Source organism: Bufo bufo, chromosome 2 (genome assembly GCF_905171765.1).
Source record: "Bufo bufo chromosome 2, aBufBuf1.1, whole genome shotgun sequence".
NCBI classification, from domain to species: domain Eukaryota; kingdom Metazoa; phylum Chordata; class Amphibia; order Anura; family Bufonidae; genus Bufo; species Bufo bufo.
The window spans coordinates 721,337,432-721,347,249 of NC_053390.1; positions in this window are offsets into that span (position 1 = coordinate 721,337,432).

Sequence of the window (9,818 nt, forward strand, 5' to 3'; positions counted from 1 at the left end):
ATTTTTTTATTTTTATATTTTTTATTTTTTATTTTTATCAGTACACATGATCCCTCCCTGCTTCTAGCTTGTGGGCCAATAAGAAGGCTGCAATATACTTGACTTTAGGACTAGGAGTAGTGTTGTTTGCGAATTTTGCTCTATATTCTTTTTTTTTTGAATATTCGCTATATTGCTATATATTCTTGTTTTAGCAATATAGCGAATATTCGAAAAGCAATTTAGCTAATATAGTGCTATAATCTTTTTTTTTATAGTTGTAATTTTTAAGTTTCTGAACTTCAGATGAGAAAAAAATTACAACTATTAGACAAAGAAGATTATAGCACTATATTAGCTAAATTGCTCTATATTCTTTTTTTTCGAATATTTGCTATATTGCTATATATTCTTGTTTTAGAATATTACGAATATTCGAAAAAACTAAGTTATAGCAATATAGCGAATATTCTGAAAAAAAAAAACGAATATAGTGCAATTTAGCTAATATAGTGCTAGAATATTCTTTGTCTAAAGGTTGAAAAATTCGCAATAAAAATTCGAAAATTCGAATACGAAAATTTGCATATTACACGATCATTACCCTGCCGATTTTTTGGAGTAAAAAAAATCGTAGAATATAACTAATATTCGAATTTGCGAATCTACGAAATATTTGCGAAATATTGCGAATTCGAATATGACCCCTGCCGCTCATCACTAGTCAATATGTTTGCACCTCTGATGGTAAACTGGGTTCTTTGTGAGAGCTATCGCACTCTAATTATCTTCAAAAATCTTTACTGGCTCATACTGACATTCACTGTTCAATTCTCTTAGCAATTGTGCAAGATATAGACTCTCCTGTGTGGTTGCGGCTAATGCTATATATTCAGCTTCACAGGAAGATAGTGCAATTGTTGGTTGTTTCTTTGACTTCCAAGAAATCAGAGGTCCATTTTCAGTCAGGTTGAAACAATAACCTGTGCTTCTCCTATCAATCTGGTCCGAGGCCCAACTGGCATCACTATATGCTTCTAGTTTTAATTTATCTTTACATTTTCTGTAGCATAGTTCAAAATTGACAGTTCCTTTCAAATATCTCAGTACGTGTTTGGCAGTGATGATGTGTTGTACACTTGGTTGTGAAAAATGTTGTGACAATTTGCTTATAGTCCAACTCAAATCCGGTCTTGTACACGTAGCCACATAGATCAAACTGCCTACTATCTCCCGATAGCTTTTTACATCTGCAAGTTCACTTTTGTCGTTAAAATCTAATTTTTGTTCACAGGGAGTAAATCTCGGTTTACAATCTGACATACCAAATCTTTCTATCATTTTCAAAATGTATCTCTTCTGATTCATCTTCACCGTTTCACTAGTCTGTCTAAAATCGATGCCCAAAAAATAGTTCAGTTTCCCAAGATCCTTCATTTTGAATTTTGTCGCAATTGTTAACTTCACATCATTGAGTAGTTTTTCATTGCTTGCAGCAATGATCAGATCATCAACCCATATTAATAATATTGCTTGTTCATTGCCTTTCTGTTCGACATATACACAATGGTCTACAGAATTTTGTATAAATGCATTAGAACATAGATAATCATGTAGCATCTTGTTCCAGTTTCTTCCCGATTGCTTAAGACCATACAGTGACTTTTTAGTTTGAGAACTAGCTTTTTATTTGTGTCATCTTTGATCTCAAAACCTTCTGGTTGGTCTATATATATATCACAATCAATTGGGGCATGCAGGTAAGCTGTCTTCACATCCATTTGATGCAAAATGAAATCATATTGCGCTGCCATTTGCATCAAAATGCGTAATGAATAGTGATGAGCGGGAGGTGCCATATTCGATTTCGCGATATTTCGCGAATATTCGAATGAATATTCTTATTATTTTCGGCGAAATCGAATATTCGTAATTATTCAATTTTTCGCGAATAATATTTTTTTTTTTTTTTTTTTTAGCCTAGCCATAGTCATAGGAAAAAAAAATCATAAGATTAAAATAATCGTACGATTATTTTAATCTTATGATTTTTTTTTTTTTCCTATGACTATGGCTAGGCTAATATGTGTATTTTACGAAATTTCTTAATATTGCTCTAACTTCGTCTTTTAGAATATTCGGAATAATGCTCTAACTCCGTCTTTTAGAATATTACGAATATTCTAAAAGACGAAGTTAGAGCAATATTAAGAAATTTTGTAAAATACACATATTAGCCTAGCCATAGGAAAAAAAAAAAAATCATAAGATTAAAATAATCGTACGATTATTTTAATCTTATGATTTTTTTTTTTTTCCTATGACTATGGCTAGGCTAATATGTGTATTTTACGAAATTTCTTAATATTGCTCTAACTTCGTCTTTTAGAATATTCGGAATATTGCTCTAACGCCGTCTTTTAGAATATTACGAATATTCTAAAAGACGAAGTTAGAGCAATATTAAGAAATTTCGTAAAATACACATATTAGCCTAGCCATAGTCATAGAAAAAAAAAAAATCATAAGATTAAAATAATCGTACGATTTTTTTATTTTTTTTTTCGAAAAAAAAATACGAATATTCGATTTCGCGAATATTTGGAACTATATTCTAAATATTCGCGAAATCTCGAAATTGCGATATTCGAGAAAAAAATTCGAAATTCGAATATTCGCGCTCAACACTAGTAATGAAGTAAAATTTGCAGTTGGAGAAAAAGTTTCCATGTAGTCAGTTCCCTTTACTTGATTATAACATTTTGCCACAAACCTGGCTTTGTATGTTTCAGTTCCATTTGCATTGCTTTTTATCACATATACCCATCTACCCCCCACAGAATTTTTACCTTCTGGTAATGTGGTCAATGTGAAGGTATCATTCTCCTTTAGTGATTCCATTTCTTCTCTCATTGCATCTAACCAACTTTGTGACTGGGGTGTTTCCATAGCTTCTCTGAAGGTCTGGTGTACATCATGTGCTCTATAGCAGTAATCTATATTCATTAGTACCTGATCATCATGAACAGATTCTAGTATATAGTCATTTAAATACTGAGGAGTTTTTCTATTTCTTGTAGGGTATCTTGTACCATGGTCATCATCTTTGTCCTCTGCAATCTCCGCTAAAGAATCTGGGGTCACTTTAGTTATTGGACTTGATACAGGAATTATACTCCTTTCCTCATAGTCATCATCATTATTGTCCAACAGCTCAGTCTGAGTTTGTTTCTCGATTATGTCCTTTTCAATGAACTTTACTAGTCTGTGCTTGAAAACTTTGCCAGTTTCAGGGTAATACACCAGGTAAGAGGGACTATTTTTGTCATATCCTACAAAAATCCCTTTTGTGCATTTTGGATCCAACTTTTTCTTATTGTGTTTATATGCAAAACATTCTGATCCAAAAATCTTCATTTTTGAAAAGTCTGGTTTCTTCCCTGTCAGTATGATGTACGGCGTTTGCTTCAAACGACTGTTAAAACATCGATTTCGAATCATAGCTGCTGTCATCACTGCATATGTCCATAACTCTTTTGGTACTTTACTCTCTTGTTTTTAAGAAAGTATACAAACACTGCACCAGAATAATCATCAGTGAACGCTATGATGTGTTTCAATCCGTCCTTTGCAACTGGCTCTATCGGACCTGTTAAATCTGTGTGTACTAGTTCAAGTGAGTATTTTGCACAGGTGTCAGACTCTCTGTTTCAACTTTGAGCAAATTTCCATTAGGTACAAATCTCACAATTCAGGTTGGACTTATCAACCTTACCTTGGATCTTCATTCTATCTACTAGATTCTGTAGTTTCGAGATTTCATCGTAATTACAATGACCAATAATTTTATGCCATATCTGAATATCATAACAACCGTAACAACTGTCTTCACATCCCTTATAGGTGTCCAAATAGTAAAGCCTGTTGTATTTCTTTATAATAAATTTTGTACCATTCTTATGAGCCAGAATACTGTCATCTTGTCGGAATTCAACAGACGCCCCATTCCTTGTTGCTGCTTCAACGGAGAAAATGTCTTGTGGATATGTGGGGATAAATAATGCGTTTTGTAGCAATGTTCTCATTTGTTTTCCCTTAGGCCCCTTTCACACGAGCGAGTATTCCGCGCGGATGCGATGCGGGAGGTGAACGCATTGCACCCGCACTGAATACTGACCCATTCATTTCTATGGGGCTGTGCACACGAGCGGTGATTTTCACGCATCACTTTTGCGTTGCGTGAAAATCGCAGCATGCTCCTCTTTGTGCGTTTTTCACGTAACGCAGGCCCCATAGAAATGAATGGGGTTGCGTGAAAATCGCAAGCATCCGCAAGCAAGTGCGGATGCGGTGCGATTTTCACGCACGGTTGCTAGGAGACGATCGGGATGGAGACCCGAACCTTATTATTTTCCCTTATAACATGGTTATAAGGGAAAATAATAGCATTCTGAATACAGAATGCATAGTAAAACAGGGCTGGAGGGGTTAAAAAAAAATAAAAAGTCATTTAACTCACCTTTATCCACTTGCTCGCGTAGCCGGCATCTCCGTCTGACTCTTTTACTGTCTAGGACCTGTGGAGAGCATTAACTATAGTTTAAGGACCTGGGATGACGTCACTCCGGTCATCACATGGTACGTCACATGATCTTTTACCATGGTGATTCACCATGGTAAAAGATCATGTGACGTACCATGTGATGACCAGAGTGACGTCATCCCAGGTCCTTAAACTATAGTTAATGCTCTCCACAGGTCCTAGACAGTAAAAGAGTCAGACGGAGATGCCGGCATCGCGAGCAAGTGGATTAAGGTGAGTTAAATGATTTTTTATTTTTTTTAACCCCCTCCAGCCCTGTTTTACTTAGCATTCTGTATTCAGAATGCTATTATTTTCCCTTATAACCATGTTATAAGGGAAAATAATACTATTTACAGAACACCGATCCCAAGCCCGAACTTCTGTGAAGAAGTTCGGGTTTGGGTACCAAACACGCGCGATTTTTCTCACGCGAGTGCAAAACGCATTACAATGTTTTGCACTCGCGCGGAAAAATCGCGGGTGTTCCCGCAACGCACCCGCACATTTTTCCGCAACGCCCGTGTGAAAGAGGCCTTACTGTCCATTTTGTACACTTCTGCGTCGCCTCTCTTGAGTGCGACTCCGGAAGTTCTTTTCCCATCTGCCAACTCCATGTAGTGTTTCTCTGGCTTAAACGAGGTGTCAAATCTTTTAAATTTCTTAATGTCTGTAATAATATGTGATGTTGCTCCTGTATCTACCATCAGGCTTTTTGTTACGGGATTGCTTAATTGGTCTTTGCTTATTTTAAAAGCAAATGTTTGTTCTGTATCATCAACTACATGTTTTACATTGTCTCGTGCTTTTCGTCTGCACAATGTCTCTCTGTGAGTGGAGCTCTTGCAATAATTACACCATTGTGTCTTCCTTTTATTCATTCTGCTTGGACATGCATTGGCTTTGTGACCTTTCTGATTACAACTGTAGCAGATAATGATGTCTTTCTCCTTTGTTGGTATAACAGGGGTGCTGACCTTCATAACATTATCAGTGCTTGTGCTGCTACGATATTTTTTAGTGTCCTCAAAAATCCTTAACTTGGTTTTAAAGTCAGTAAAAGTCATATATTCTTTAACTTGTGTTGTATGGATTGCAAATGGTTTGAATGATTCAGGCAGGCCTTTAAGAATCATAGCAACTAATAGTCCATCACTGAGGGTCTCTCCTGCATTTCTAAGTTCTGTAATAGCTGTTTCTGTGCGTATGATATAGTCTGTGACACTTTCACATTCCGATTTCTGAAGAGATGTTAGTTCTGTGTATAAATTTATGATACGTGGCTTACCTTGGCCAGTGTAATGATCTCTTAGGATTTTCAGCGCTTTTCTTCCATTATCAGTTGCTTCTCTCATTATAAGAGATAGACTTTTATCATCTAGGAATTGTATTAGTTCAGCATAATCTTCTTCATTCTTATTCCTATCTTGCATAGGATCTACTCCATCTGCTGGTTCACGCAGGATGGTTTCTTTAAGATTCATCAAGTGTAGATGGCCTAGGAATTTTGTCTCCCACAGCTCATAATTCTTCTCATCTCCATCGAAAAGTAGCCTGTTCCATCGGCTCGTTCCATCTCTCCTGGGCCCATAACCTGTTGCCATTTCTTTACTTAAGAGATAGGATAACCGGATTAAGTTGCTTCTGAACCTATCTTGTGGATTACAGAAGATCTCTGATGGAGGACAAACTCACACAGGCACCATGCTTTTGTTTCCTCAGGAACACACTGCTTCTTTACTGCGCAGCTTGCTCTATTTTTTTATTTTTTTTTAAGTGCAACTTTATTTAAACACTTCCTGGTTAACAAACAGACAACATATGCATATGACTGTAGATCGATAGATAAGCTGTATAAGGGCATATAAAAAGATGTCATATATCTTAACAAACACCAAATCTACACGGGTGCCATGGGTTGAATGCTTGACGGCCTTCAGAAGGTTCACCCAGTGGGCAGTAAAAGTTATGTACCTTCCCTGCCCGTGTTTGCTAGACCACGTGTCTGTGGTCAGATGTATCTTGGCACCTACACTGTGTGCCAGAGATACATTCACTTTCCGCTTGCCGGCCATATGGCTCTTGGATGCCCTTCTGGGAGAAATATTTTTTTCCGGGGACCTTCCATTGCGGTGTTCCAATGGCCACAAATTTTCTAAAGGCCTCCAAGTCCACCAGTTTATATGGCAGTAGTTGGCAGGCTAGCAGTTCTGACAAGTCAGTGGTCAGCCGTTGGGCAAGAGGGTTATCCAGCGTCATCAACTTTTTTTCACTCGAACATTTGGGCCAAGGAAGCCTGCCTTTTGCCAGATGAACATGACGATGGCACGGTGGAAGGTGGAATGGAGGATAACTGGGAGGAGAAGGAGAAGAGGCAGGACGGTGAGCGCCGGGAGTGTGGCTTTGTGGGTTATGACGGTGTTGCTCCCACTGGGCTCGGTGATGGGAGGCCAGGTGCCTATTTAAGGCGGTTGTCCCTAGGTGAGTGTTGGGCTTACCGCTACTTATGCGTTGACAGCACAGGCTGCAAATGGCAACACTATTGTCAGCAGCAGACACATTAATAAAAGCCCACACTGCGGAGTCAAGTGCCGGCATACTGGGAGCGCCAGATGTGACCGTGCATGGTGAAAGTTTCATTCCAGATGCATTAGCAGTCTGCTTTTTGCCTCCTGTGCACTGTAAGTTCTGCCTGCTTCTCCTCCCTATCTGCTGCTCCGTCTCTCCCTCTGTACTCCCCTCCTCTTCCTTTCTTGTGGGCACCCACGTAACGTCCATCAACACATCATCATCGGATTCGATACCTTCACCACCACTGACATTAGAGATCTCGAAGTAGGCAGCAACAGTGGGGACCACCCTCCTTGGGCTGATCTAGATACTGTCGTCAGACTGCTGGGTGGCGACTGTTGATACCTCCTCTCCCTGATCCGATGCCAATAATGGCTGCACATTGGTAAGGTCTTGGAATGTATGGGAAAATATTTCCTTTGACTTGAGCGGAGGGGATATGGTGGTGGTGTCTTTGGGGGTGGACACAGCAGAGAGTGAAGAGGGTGCAGATAGAGAGGATGAGGAGGGTGCAGAAGCGGATGGCTGAGTGAGCCACTCAGCCAAGTCTGGTGCATCCTTTGACGTAATCGCACGCACCTTCTGCAACTTCCCACTTAGGCTCCGGCCTGGTGCACCTGCCCAACCCCTACCACCCCTGCTGAATGGCCTGCCTCTTCCTGTCATTTTTAAAATGATCATGTGACAAAAGTCCCTATAGAAGAGCAGTATTTGTCGAAGATGGTATATCACACCCCTGCCTCAATCAGTTTTTTTGGGGGGCAACTGGTTAATCACACCAGTAGAAATGATTTCTTCAAATACTGTTTTTCACTGTGTGTAGATGCGGTAACGCAGCAAAACCGCAGACAACTGCTGCACTACCTAAACTCACTATATAGAACGTATATTATTGGTATATAACACCCTTGCTTCATTCAGTTTTTTGGGTGGGCAACTGGTTAATCACACCTGTAGAAATTATTTCTTCAAATAGTGTTTGTCACTCTGTTTAGATGCGGTAACGCAGCAAAACCGCAGACAAATGCTGCACTACCTAAATGCACTATATAGAACTTATATTATTGGTATAACAAAAATCCCTGCTTCAATCAGTTTTTTTGGGGGCAACTGGTATATCACACTAGTAGAAATTATTTGTTCTAATAGCGTTTGGCACTCTGTGTGGCTGCAGTATCGCAGCAGAACCGCACACAACTGCTGCACAATACAATTGCACTATAAAATACTTTCTATGTTATAAAGTATATAAGTATATTACACCCCTCAGTATGTCACACCTATCAATAGCACACCTATACCAGTCCTTAAAAGCACTTTTTTGGCCCTATAAGCTAGCGATTTGTGTCCCTAACAGTCTGTCCCTGCTCCACACAGCAACCTCTCCCTACACTGGCAAAAGACTGAATGTAAAATGGCGCCCAGATAAGGTTTATTCATAAGGTAGGTGGTATGTCCATGTGCTGAAACATCTCAATTGGCTGTCCTGTACCACCTGATGGATGTGTCATGGGTCAAAGTTCTTCACAATGTAAAAGAATATGGCAGGCGCGAATATCACCATATGTTCGCATGTTCGGCGAATCGCGAATGTGCAAAGTTCGCCGCGAACCAACCGCCGGGCGAATCGCAAGGCCATCTCTAGTCGCGCGCTGTGTCAAGGAGGGCTGAGCCGTGCACTCTGCATGGCACACATGTTCAATCTTGTTGTTAAGCGGTTCCTGAAGTCTTCCACCCATCTGCAAGACATCCTTAAAATGGTCAAGAAACTTTGCATGCACTTCATCCACTCTTACACCGCAAAGCACACCCTCCTTGAGCTGCAGCAGCAGAATGGCATCCCCCAATATAGGCTGATATATGACGTTTCCACCTGTAGGAATTCCACCTTTCATATGTTGGACCTACTATACAAACAAAGAAAGGCCATCAACGATTTCTTGATGATCCAAGCAGACAGGAGTACTCCCTTGTGTAACTTCGATGTCAGCCAGTGGCAGCTCATGCATGACACGTTTCTTAGGCCCTTTGAGGAGGCCCAGTTATTTGTCAGTCACCAGGACTATGGGATAAACAATGTCATTCCACTACTTCATGTCCTGGAACAGATGCTGCTAAATCTGGCTGGTCAGGGGACTGGAGACATGGTGCCTAGATCTCACAGCCACATGAGTCCTGTTGGGGCTGAACTGGAAGAGGAGGAGGAGGAAGACATTGGAGCACAAGCAATGTGTAGTGAATTGTTTAGTTTTTCTACACAGGTGACAGGAGAAGAGCAGCAGGAGGAGGAGGAGCAGCCAGAGGAGCTACAAGTTGAAGAGGAAGATTAGGCAGAGGACCCAGACACACCATGGCAGTATGCAGTGAATATGGAGGAAGGGAGTCCCTGCGAGTCACTTGCGCAAATGGCCCGCTGCATGCTCACTTGCTTGGGTAGTGGCAGCCGAATTGTCACCATTCGGCAGAGGGATGACTTCTGGCTCTCCACCTTGTTAGACCCTCACTACTGGTCCAAAATGGGGGTCTTTTTTTACACCCGCTGAGAGGGAGGACAAACTGAACTACTATAGAGACATCCTATGTAGTCAATTGGCCGCTGCTTATCTGCGCCATCATCCATCCTCTCGCAGGTCTGACTGTGGGGCCCTCTGTCTCTTGTTCCACTGCCATGGCTGCTGGTGAGAGG